Here is an 11,695-nt window from a genome sequence, read left to right on the forward strand (position 1 = left end):
ACTATTAGACCAAAATTAATAATTTAAACACGCGTCCACGGGTCTAGAAATATAAACATACATATTATACAAGTATGTTTATATGGTGTATTTTACAAACTTAATAACAACAAAAGATTAAATAACGGGAAAATAGAAAACAAATTAATGGTCGGAAAGAGCGTCGTCAACAAACTTGAAAAAAACTCAATTAAAGCAAATGTTATCAGGTACATAATATGCGTTGTTAGCTAGACGACTTGATTGTAGACTGACCATGAAGACCTGAACAAGTTAACAAGCCATAAATACAAAAAGGTCTAGTGTTAGACTAAAAGCCAGAATTAGGGACATAAGAAGAGACGAAGTCGAGGCACTAATTGAACGTAGATTAACCGTGCTAAGGTTTTGGCAAAGCCAAAAGTAGTGAAGAAGTTAGTAATCATTTATGACAACCTGAAAACAAGAAACAATGAACCGAGCTTAGGGATGAGCATTTTGTCCTAAATACCCGTACTCGTATTCGTACATTATCGTATCCGTACACGTACACGTACATGTACCGATTTAGTTTATACGGTACGGGTATTGGTACTCATTTTTGTTGAATTTTTGTACAGGTACAATCGGGTACATACACGAGTACGGTACGGGTACATTTGTTATTTTGTACCTGCTTGGAGTATATGAAGGTTTAATTGGGATTCTTCATATTTAATATATAAAATAAATTCTCCAACCATGTTATTATTGAACAAGTACCAAACGCTTCTTTAAAATTAAATAATATAACATCCAAGACTCGAACCAACAAACAAATCACTTAAAGTAGGTGACCGAATTAGGATTCTTCAATACTATATTATCATTATCGATGGCCAATATGGTACATGTACTAATTTGGTACCCATCACGTACCTGTGAAAGTACCGATACCCGGACTTATTCAATTTGTTTGTTACTCGTACCGGTTTTGGTTTCAAGATCGTCGAAGATTTGAAAATTAAAAAGAAAAGCGGTACAAAAATGGGTACTGTACCAAAATACCCGTACCCGTACCATACCGAAAAATTTGGTACGAGTATTGGTACATGCTTTTATTGATTTTTGATACGAGTACAATCGGCTACAGGTACGAGTATATATACAGGTAATGCCCCACGCTCATCCCTAACCGAGCTTGTGTTTGACACAATTCTTTTTAAACAGATTTGCGGTATGTTTCCAGGGTACGTCGGTTCGAAGCAGCAGCAGACTACTGTCGGACCTGATCTCTTGCCTTAAACGAAAGTGTAACAATGTTGCAGCAGAAAGTTAGAGAGAGATGTGTGTTTTGGTGTGTCTAGAACTGTTCTCATTTGAAATAGTTTACAATCATAAAACCCATAACTAAAACCATTGCCGAATAATAATTCTAAAGAAAGTAATGATCTTTAATAATCATTGACCAACAATTATGAAATGCAAGTCTAAAAAACAAGTGCAAAAAACTGCCTAATGCGGGCCCGGTTTTCGGAGTTTCATTCGTGTTCGCGGTACGTGTAGATACGCACGAGTTCGAAGAAATTTCAGTCTAGAAACCCAATTTTGCACCCCCCCCCCTACGCGCGGGTAGGACTTGTAGTAAAACATGTTATAAAGATTCGATGGAGTAGTAAAGGCTATACCTTAAAAAAACTTCTCATTTTATTCCCACGCCGATATGGGTTAAGTTTTTATTCCTATTAGATTTTAGCAGTTGAGTTTTGCATACAATAGGTAGGTGTTACCCTTTGAACCTTTGCTTATGAAGTACATTGATCCTTGCACTCCCCGAAGGCAATGAAGATTTTGTTGTTGTAGGGCTAATATTCTATATCAGTATCTAATCTAATCGAGTCAAAGTAATCTAATCTAATAAATCTAATCTAACTCTAATCTAATCTAATCTAATCTAATCTAATCTAATCTAATCTAATCTAATCTAATCTAATCTAATCTAATCTAGTCTAGTCTAGTCTAACTCTAATCTAATCTAATCTAAACTAATCTAATCTAATCTAATCAAGTCAAAGTAATTCGAGTTGACCCATTAAATTTGACCTGTTGACAAAAAAATATATTACTTTGCCTTTTCTTTAAAAATATGTCTTACAATTCTAAGCTAGAAGGAAGTCTGAATATGAGGGAATGCCAAAATGACACTTTAAAAGGAAAATTCAACATGTTTAAACATATTCAAGGAGAATCAGTTGCTTCTCTCATCAATATATATGAGTCACTCGTCACTGAAATGAGAAATGTCTGTATCATCCATGAGTTGTCTGAGATCAACATGAAGTTGTTAGATTCACTGCCTTACGCATGGAACGTCAATGTGGTTACCATCAAGAGAACCACAAATCTGTATACCACAACACTCTCAGAGTTTACTTCTACCATCAAGTCTTTTGAATCAATAGATGACAAGCTCCAAATAAACAATCAGTCTAAAGAAAATAAAGTTGAGACAAGTACTGCAGAAGGAAGCAGCCAAACAAGTTTTATACTTCCCGAGGTACACATACACTTGTGCTCTGAATCGTGTATTAATAAAACTGAGAGCTATAGAACTCATAATGTTGCCTTTATAGATGAAAATCTTAGCCTTAAATGTCAGAACGATGATTACAAGAAGGCTGAAAAGATTTTCACCACTAGGATTAAAACCCATAATAACGATATGGCTAAACTAAATGAAAAACTATTTCAATCTGATAAACTAGCTGAATTTCATGAAAGACACATTGTAGAATTAAACGCTAAAATTGAGAAGCTAGAATTACATTTAGTTCAAAGAAAAATAGCCGTTGAAATATTTGACTTAGCTTCTGATAAGTTAAATGGAATCATTGGGGCACAGATCAGGATGAAGCAAAAGACAGGTATATGCTATGATAACATAGTTGTTCCACCTCCTTTTATTGAGAATTATACTAGGATGCCTCACTTTAGTTTCAATACCCCACAAGAGAATGAAATGGTCTATGGTATTGGTCATGTGCCAAAACCAAAGACGTTTGTTCCTCCTGTCTCCAAAAGTATTGATCCCATTCCTTTATCAGTTAGTTCTAGTAGTGATTTATCTTGTTCAGCTGGTTGTGTAGAAGAAAGTTGGTCAGTGGAAACAGACATGAAATGTGATTGTGAAACTATCATTGATGAAACTTTTATTGAAAACAGTGTCAATGATAAAAGTCATGTTGAGGTGAACATATCAAGTTGTTCATCATCAAGCTGTAAGAGTGAGGATGATTCAAGTAAAAGCAAAGTGTTTTAAAATGATAATCAAATAAGTACTTCATGTAAATATGTGCTTCCAAATAAAATATCATTTTCTCAAAGAACCAATCATTCACAAAGTCATCAGTCATACAACTATTTTGATAATAACTACTATGGTCATTATCAACAAAATTTTGTTGATCCATATTACACTAATGTATTTAATGATCGGGGACACACATCAGATGGGTTTTATAATCATGTTCCTTTCCATGGATCACTTTTCCCACCGCACCGACCATATTTTAGTCCCGATGAGTTCTATGGGAAACCACCAGCCACCCCGACCTAATTCATGATGAGCCCTCCTAGGAGAAAGTGTTGTTTTATTTGTGGTCATTCTTCTCACCTGCAAGACATTGCAAGCACTGGTTTAAGCAACAACTTGATATTTAAATGTGGCTTAGTCAGTCCCCAAAAGGATCCTTTAGTAGCCTTGATTCAAGGACCGATCAAGCTGATAGTGAAGCCATTGAAGTGGATGTGAGATCCCAAGTTAATAAAGTAAAACACAAGAGAAAACCGTTTTGGAAAACTAAAAAGGATAAAATAAAAAATGATCCTAAGACTAAAAAGCCTGAGGATTCACCAAAAATAGTTTTAAAATCAAGAAAAGAAAGGTCCAAAATTGCCAAAACCAAGGAACAAGTTTTTGCTTGGATTCCTAGGGACTGTTCTTCAAGCGATGAATTGCCAAGAAATAAATGATTTTCAGGTAATAAAATCAAGTTTGGTCGATTTACGGTTGACCTTCCCAAGACAAAAATGTCTCGCAAACCCATGTCTAATTAAAACCTGAGTGCATATAGGGTCTGTCAAGGAGGACTATCAAGAGTATTCTGTACTTAGATAGTGATTGCACCCGACATATGATGGGAGACGAACCCGTAGTATTATATGCTAAACTATTCGATGGCGGATTCGAGTCTTTCGTAAGCGACATGAGAGGACAAACTGTAAGGAAAGGAAATGGTATTGTGTTTCAACAACACCAACCTTGTTCAAAGGCTCAACCACAACTTGTCGAGCGTTTCTCAAACTCACCTCATTCAACTACTTCTCTCAAGTGATGGATCCGACATCAGCTGCTGGGCTTCGGTTTGAATATCTTCAACTTTGATATACAATGTGATAATGCATGTTTAGGATAGTCCATCTGACAACAACTTTGATGACCTTTTCACTATATTCATGATCAATTTTGATTAAAACACCCTATCTATCCTTTTTGTATATAAATTTGTAAATATTTTTTCAAATATATCACAATTTTAGAGGGAGAAAATGAATTAAGTATAACAAAAAGATTTTCGATTTCTTTAAGAAAAACAAAAATGAGTCACTTAACTTGCCAAAAATATTCTATATTTTTATATCTATTTACAATTTAAGAAATTAGAAAAATTTTCAAAAAGATATTCTCTCATGTAGAGGGAGCTCCTACTTAGAGGGATTCGGATATTTTAAAATAATACATTTTTAGAAATCGATCCGACCTTTAACAAATGATAAAAAATTATCTTTAACAATTCTAGCTCATGAAAAGAGTAGATTAAAAGTCAACAAGAGCATTGTTTGATGTGTAGATAGGCTTGGCAAATGAGTAAGTGTCATAGTGACATAAACTTAAATTCCTGCCTATGCTAGTGGTTACATACTCATGAAGTGTAGGTACCTTGGACGGATCAAATAACACAGCAAACAAGTCTACTTGGATCAATCTCAACACGAGCTAGCAGAAATCACTAGTGAGGAACCGAGATCTCGGATATTGTTTGGTTATTTTATTACCCGAAGAGGATAAGAGGGAAAGGATAGGGAGAGAGTTTGTAACAGGATAAGGTAGATGTATTTGCAAAAGGTTAAAAGTGTATGTTCTCATGCACCATGTTTACATTATTACGGCCCAATGGGATTTTGTTTACAAGGCCTCAGGCCCAAACATATAAAGAAAATTAAACCTACTAGCTAACTAAAATAAACGTTAAGGCATGAGTAAATACAAAAGACTAATAACAAAACGGGGCCCTACAATCTCGCTCTAGTCTTTAGTATTTAGTCCATTAGTTGTTGTCTTCAGTCAGTCACATAGTTGAACACGTCGTCGTGATCAAATGGTTGCTCTTCAACAAGAAGGCGAACAAACTCGTTGAACTTTTTTACCATATCGTTCGTACAATCACGACGATGATCTTCAACAATGAACAAGGGTGACTCATAAAGCTTGAGTAAGTCATCCTTGCAGAGACCTGCCAGCTCGTGATCGTCGAAAAAGCGGAGGTGATGCATGCTTTCACAATGAATGATCACCTCACCTTTGTCGTTGTCGAATTCCCACGAGAAAAAGTCATAAATAATATTGTATTGAAAGGGCATGTCGTGCATAATTGGTTCTCTATGATCCTAGGGCATCTTGTATCTCAACCCCTTCTTCTTCTTTCCAGTTACTGGATTGACTTCTTTTGACTTGAACGATCTACCCGGATTCAAAGGAAAGTTTGGGTAGTCATCCTTCCACTCGTGCTTTAGAAACCGCTTGAACCAACCCTCCAAGGCGCTTTCCTCTTCGACTCCACCCACAGTCTTCCTAAAGTAATTCATGTTATACAAGGACAGAGTGTGCATATCTCCATAAGTAAGATATGTCAAGTCGCTAATAGTACGTTGAACAGCCCAACTTTTGCTATCTTTGTGCCATCGAGTGTAGAGGATGGGAGAGTCATCATGATACGGCCTCATTCTCCACCTCAAGCTTGCCATTTTGCTCACACTATTGTGCTTCTAGTATTTCTCTTTTTTCTTTTGAGTAGTCTTGGCAGGTGGAGTGACAACATGCTCTTCAGCTGGCTCTTCCGTCTCCCTTTCTGGAGTATTCGGATTAGGGGAGTAGTTTATTCCATCATCACTATCTTCTTTATTTTCTTCCACGGCTTCTTGAACAAGTGAAATGGTATCTGCAAAAGACCAAACATTAAAAGCGGAGGCAATTTCAGCCTCAATTGCAGCATCAGTTTCACGGGTCCGTTGAGCTTCACTTAGCGGTTCTTGTTGACCCACCTTATTTGGTATCATTACCGCCACTAGCGTCCTCATCATCACCACTTCCATTTTGTGGTTCTTCAAAGCTGTCAAACGGATCTTCATCCTCGTTTTCACCCTCATCATCACCATCTGAGTCATCATTGTTGGCTCTTTATCATCTTCATCATCATATTCGTCTCCGCCACCTCCCTGAGCAACACACTGTTGAACAACAATAGCAACAATGGTAGCGGAAGAAGCAACCAGAGTGGTAACAGGAGCAACCTTAGTAGCAGTAGGAGCACTTACTTGTGCAACTGATGTGGTTGCAATAAGTGTAGAAGTCGTTGAACTGACCTGCCCAGTTGAAGTGGCAGTAGCAGCAATAACCTCAGTGCTCACAATGGTTCCAACAACCATTGTAGGCTCTTCAATGCTTTTACACACACCTACACCACTTCCACCAGCTTATTTAGTGGGAGCACTTGGAAAGACTCCATGAATTTTGTCTTGACTCTTGATTCTCTCGGCATCAACAACCCAACAAGGAGTCTAGCAAGAGCGGATCTTCTTCTGTTGTTTGGCTCAGTTCGTTGCTCATTGCTTTCCAAGAAACCCCTATAGGTGTTCATCAAGTGAGTCCTCAGATTGTCCACGTCTTGATCAGTCATACACATTACCTCCAAAACAGCAAGGTAATGGTTAACGAGAGACTCATTCACCGTGTTCTGACCAGAATTGAAGTCTTGTTGTTCTTCCATTTCCCTAGAAGAACTGGACTCACTCTCCAACAAACCGACTCTGGAACCAAGGTGTTCAAATTCCATTCTTGCATGGTAAAGAGTAGTGTCTAACTCCCCCTTAGATTGCTTAAAAAGTTGGAGGAGGAAGGAAGATCGGATTCTAGAGGATTAACCCTTGATTAAAGTCGCTCAATCTAATCATGTTGCTCAGCATTCCTTAATGAGTCCTGATTGATGAGCTTATGTTGGCTTGTGACTCTTCTCTGCAAATGTCTCAATCCACTCCTGCTGGCTCGCAATCAGAGCTCTCTCCATCCCTTGATTTTCCTCCAAATGAGCCACTCAAGATGCAAGAGCATCTGCCTAGTTACCTGCTCGTTGATAGTTTGTTGATCTTTGACGAACTTGATCAACAAAATATATTGCTTTGCCATATTCTTGTTTGCTTCCTCAAGTGCCTTAATCCTATCGAGGATAGGATCTTGAAACGCAGGGGACTTCTTCGATTTACCACTAGATATGGGGGTGGCTGCTATGATAGGGCTTTTGAGTGTAGAGGGAGGTGTGGTTTAGATAGTTGATTGTGGAGTGGTTGGGATAGGTATGGTTATGGTTTGGATCGGGAAGGATGTTGTGATGGCTAGAGGTAATTTTATAGGTTTGGTGGTGGTAGGCAAGGTTTGTGAGGTGGTTTGGGAGTGGATGGATGATGTAAATGTAGAGGTACAAAATGATGTGCCTCTAATTGGTGAAGTGAATTGATATGTGGGTGAGGTGACGGTGAAGTGAATTGATATGCGGGTGAGGTGACGGGTGAGGTGATCCTAGGTGGTGATAGGGTTTGGGTTATTGGTTCGGTCATGGCTTGGGTGGTTATTTGTAGGTTTTCTAGAATAGAGGGTAAAGGTTCATCTAGTCTAGATGGTAACGTTTTGGGAGGTGTAATGAGTTCATCTCTAAGGTTAGGGGACTTTGATTTGGATTTGTGCTTTGGTTTTGGTTGGGTTTTGGGTTTAGGTTGAGATTTTGATGGGGCTTTGGACTGGGCTTTGGTTATATTGACTTGTTTGGCCTTAAGTTTTTCTATGGTTTTGGCTAGGGTGGTGGGTTATGCTACGTGAGGGTCAGCTATGGTGGTGGTTGGTGATGTGGTGGGTAATGTGGTTGGTTGTAATTGTGTGGTTTCTAAGGATTCAGATAGCATAGCGGAAACCGAAGGAAAGATTACCTTAAGTGTAGGCACTTTTGCAGAAGAAGACTTCTTGGAGTCCTTCATCTGATTCAAATGTTTTAAGGGTTGCTCGGGCTCCTCCTCTTCAGCAGCAGCAACGGGCGCCTTTGATGCTTCATCAGCCTTCCTTTTTCCTTTGTTATGCTTTTTCTTTGACCGGTGTTCACCCTCCACATCTGTTTCTTGCTCAGCCTCAGTAATTTCAGGCTCAGCTTAAGGTTCGTCATGTTCTTCCTCTTCTTCAATATCATCATCATCATGAACATCAACGTCGTCATCATCTCCACTATCCCTTTCTTCCTCAGCCTCCCATCTCGTCACTGTCAGGTTCGGTCTCAGCAAACTGACCAAACTTGACCTCGGGTTCATCACCCTTATACTTGTACACACTCCTCCCAGTAGGCTCAACCATAGCCTTGAACACAGATTTTCGAACCATATTCACATAATAGGCTCAGATGGCTCAACAATCTTTCCTTCTTTGTCAACTTCCTCTGGATATACGGGTCTTGGAATGTTGGGTAGCAAATCATCCAGAATAAGTTGCACAAATCTGGGATACATCATTCTTCGTTTCTTTGCTAGCATATTAAGTTGCGTGTGCTTGAAGAACAACTTGGAGTAGTTATACTCCTTATTATGAGTTAAGCACAACATCACCCCAACCTAATCAGTACCAAGCTTATCAAATCCTCCCTTCCATGACGACAGACAGTTGGCAAAAATGTGAAATAAAAGCTTCCAGTATGACGGCAGATGCCTCTTATCACAAGTGCTTTATTCAATGTCATAGCCTATCTCCCGAAGATATCCCACAATCTCTGCTTATGTGAATGATTTGAACGGATCACCAGCACCGTCCTTGATCTTTAAGGCTCTCCCTATAACCTCCTCGTCCACAATAATACTTTGATCTGCCACCTTTGATGTAATAACCGTTCCTTTCTTTTCTGTTTCTGCGTTAGCCCAAAATTGCTCAACCCAAGAGTCATGAACCTCAGGGTCAGCAGATTTAGCATAAGATAGTGGGCATGGTTGCAGTCCCTTGATCATCGAGGTGAACATCTTGTATTTCTTTTTCCTTAGAGCTCTATGAGACATAAGTTTTTATGATGCAACAATAGCAAACAAAGGAAACATTAGTGTTGATAATTGAGTGTAAGAATATAGGATTATATACTATACAAACCATTAGTCATAAACAAACAAGAGATAAGAAAATTTTTAAGTGAGGTAAAAATAAAATAATAAAAATTAAAACTTTACAATATTTGTATAAACATGATTGAAGATGATATATGAAAATTTTAAAAGTCCTATTTAATCTAATCAAATGTCCTTAATCTCCATTTTAGTAAATATGACAAGTTAGAATATGTTTAAGTCCCCAGTAGTTGAATCGAATGGTGATTTAGATTAGATTAGATGGAATCATTGAAACTCAAAAACTGTAAAGTGTCAGCGAATCTAATCGAATGAGAACTCAATCTAATCGAATCAGGGATAAGTCTAATCGAATGACTATTCAATTAGAATGATATACGAGTGAATTAGATTAAGATCTAGGTTATTAAAATAATTTTATGTTTCATCTAATCGAATGAAGAATTCTAATCTAATATAATCAAATGGTGATTCGATTAGATTGGATTTTCAATTTGATTCGATTAGAATTCCTTATTTAAGTCTCAATTTGATCACTTTGTCCTTGTACATTTTCTAACTTCCATGTTCATCCTAATCGAATGGCTATTTGATTACTTGGTCCTTTGATAAATTTTCAACATAATTCTTTTCTTGTCGAATGGAAATTCGATTACATTTCCCTTGATATGTTTTCAAACTAAATCATTCTCTTTCCGAATCCTCATTCGATTACATAGTCCTTAGATACTTTCTGACCAAATCATTTCTTAATGAATGCTCATTCGATTACTTTGCCCTTGAACAATTTTCTCACCCAGTTGTTCCTAATCGAAACCCCACTTGATTACATTACCCTTGAGAATCATATTTCACCCATCATATTCTAATCGAAATTCTTATTCTATTAGAAGAGATTATACCGTTTGATTAGAATGGTTTAACCTATTTTAATCGAATACAACCCAGATTCGATTAGAATCTCATAATTTTCAAGGTCACTCATGCAAAGTTCGTTGGAAACATGATACTTAAACAGATCATTTACAAGATGAGGGACTGAAATTGGTATTTTATGGAAAGTTTAAGATAAAATAAAGTTTCAGAGTTGTTCTGCAAACACTTCAAACCAAGAGCATTTTTGAAAAAGAAAATTCTTCTTTGACCCTTAAGAAGGTTTGTGAACGAATCTTATTCGCTCTAAGTTTTGTGCAACTGTACATGGTAGATCATGATTAAGTCGGCTGCGAAGACTGAAGTTGTAGATGCTGAAGCGCTTAGAAGAAAACGAGAACGTGACAGTTGGCGGTTGAACCCAAAAATGAACTCATGGTGTCTGAAGATCATTCAAAAGACAAAGAAATAAACCGGTCGGCCCAAGAAAGTCAACAAAAAAATTGGATGTCGTGCCTCCCGCATCGGATGTTTCTAAAATTTTTTGTTGCCGATCTTTCCCAGAAAATAAGATTGAAGTTCAAGTCTTCAAGAATGGAAAACAAAGATTTGTCCAAGATCCAATCTAGTTCAAGCTCTTGGATCAAGACAAGTACTAGATTTCAAGAAATAAAGACAAAGCAAGGAACTTGATGAAGGTTCCTGGACATACTCATTCCTAGAAGGAAATTGTAGGACTAATATTCTATATTAATATTAGGATTGTGTGTGTCTTTCTATTTGCTATTAGTCGGTGTATTATGTACCTCAGTACGTTTATTTTGTATCCATGTTATTTAAACTTGGAGAAATAGAGACCATATAAAATGTCACTTAACCCCATTTCTCCAACAACACTCCTCAACTCCCTTTGAAATAAAAACTCCTTTGAAAATAAAGAGAGCGTTCTTTCTCACCAAATTCTATCTTTCTTTCTTTTGTATATAAAAACTAAGATCCAAGTGTTGTTAGTGATTTCATCTAACTAACAACACGGATTGATCCGAGTAAGGTTGTTAGATCCATCCAAAGAGGACCTACACAGACAACCCTTTTTTCTATTGGTAAGTTCAACACACATCAACAGAAGTGTTTTAACTTTTTAAGTTGCTTTAAAGTCAACATATCAAAAATATCTAAATACTTATCGGAGGATATTATTATCATAGTCACATGTATCACGGTATTATCCGGTACGCGGCTTATGCTTTCAAAAATTCAGTACAAGGGGTAGGTTCATTCGAGACGCCAATTTGATGCGCGGTACGGTGTAGCTTATAGTAGGGTACATCGTATCATATTCAAAACACTTTAAATACATATTTTGTAGTAGTTTTTATAA

Source organism: Bidens hawaiensis, unplaced genomic scaffold, assembly GCF_021521415.1.
Source record: "Bidens hawaiensis isolate Kalapana, Puna unplaced genomic scaffold, B.hawaiensis_p1.1 tig00007952_1, whole genome shotgun sequence".
Lineage (NCBI taxonomy): Eukaryota > Viridiplantae > Streptophyta > Magnoliopsida > Asterales > Asteraceae > Bidens > Bidens hawaiensis.